Genomic DNA, 1,617 nt, shown 5'->3' with positions numbered 1-1,617 from the left:
TGGTGTTATGTGGTTTGTGTATTAATTTTTATCTTGTCCATATCATACCACCAAAGGCTTTTGGACCATTTAGCATCATGAGCTGAATGGCACAGTCACCTTTCTTAAGCGGGAAGAAGATGACTCTTTTCTTTGGATCTTGTTTCTAGCCCTCAACTGTTGAAAGCCTCAGAATTTAAATTAATTGAGAAAATGCCCACCTCTTTTAGAGAAGTATCCTTTGACGCTGCAGAATCTACTCTTACAAATGCCTCCCTACAGCTCACTTGGGTGCTTCCCAAAGCCATAGCTTTAAACCTTCCCAGTGCCCATCAACAGCTTCCTGAAGGGCCCCTTTCCTGTTTGCTTCCACAGAGAGTAGCTTCTTGAAAACATAGTTGTGTGAGTTCACTTACCCTTTTTTTATTTTGAATCAATGTCAGATACCAAGAGTTGTGTTAAGGTGTTTTGTGTACCTACAGCCAACACTTGGATTGTATTGATCCAGAAATAGTCTTCATAGTTACTGGCTTATGAAATAGTCATTAAAGTGAACATGACACATATACATTTATCTATACTGCCTTTTGTTATAATTAATATTGGATATGTTCTGGTGAATTCATCCCTATTGTACAGCGGGGGGAAATTACTTTTTTACCAAGTTTTCCAAAGAATAGATCACAAAGCTGAAGGAATTGAATATTCTTGCAATGGAGGAAGTAACTTCAAAATGATTAGCCCATTCTAGAAGAAAAACAGCTGGGAATTAAGTTCATCCACTGGAAATTGTTTTACAATAATCAAAACATTTAAAACCTCAAGGCTCAGGATCCCATAGATCAGAGCCTACCTTTTTGATAAACTCTTAGTAAAGTCTTAGAGACCAGAAGCAAGATAGTTTGTGACACATATGCATTCCAAAAACTAGAATAGATTTTTACTGAATAGTGGTATAACTGGTGGTATATGTTTCTTAAAGGTCCAAATGTAATAAAAAAAAATGGAAAAAAGAGTCTCAGTGTTTTTAATGCACTAAATATGTTTATGCAACACAAGCTTGTAACTTCATTATTACAATGTAGTGACAGTAGGGAGTGGCCTCTCACAATTGTTACGAATTTGCCTCTCGAGATAAGGCCCTGACTCACCCAACTCTGTGAACTGCTGTAAGTAGTAAGTTCATATGTACAAGACACTTGTGAAAATTAGTTTCCTCATATTATAGTCATGTCACATACAGTCTTTGACTCCAAAAGTAAAGTGATAAGTTTCTACATACACATATGAGAAACTTTTTTTACATTGAAAAAAAAATATATGGCCAAGTGAATAAAGGTAAGCCCTGTACTTACATGTAGATAACTTCTCTATATGGACAAAACTTAATTTATAGTGAATTCACTGCTACTGAGCTCACGGCACGCAGTGACTGTGACTCCACTCTGTTGGGCCTCCTGAGAGAGAGGAGGAAAGGAGACAAAATTGGGCGGAAACACCCCTTGATACCTGTTTTTCTTAAAAACACATGGAATGTTTCTTTCTGAATCAAAAACTAATTTATCAGTTCCGGGTGTAGGGCGTCATAGGGCTAAGAACTTCAGCCAGCTCATCCCCAACAAACTGGATATCCTTTTC

Source organism: Pseudorca crassidens, chromosome 19 (genome assembly GCF_039906515.1).
Source record: "Pseudorca crassidens isolate mPseCra1 chromosome 19, mPseCra1.hap1, whole genome shotgun sequence".
In the NCBI taxonomy this organism is placed as follows: Eukaryota; Metazoa; Chordata; class Mammalia; order Artiodactyla; family Delphinidae; genus Pseudorca; species Pseudorca crassidens.
The sequence above is the reverse complement of the archived record's forward strand: the minus strand, read 5'-3'. Positions refer to the sequence as shown.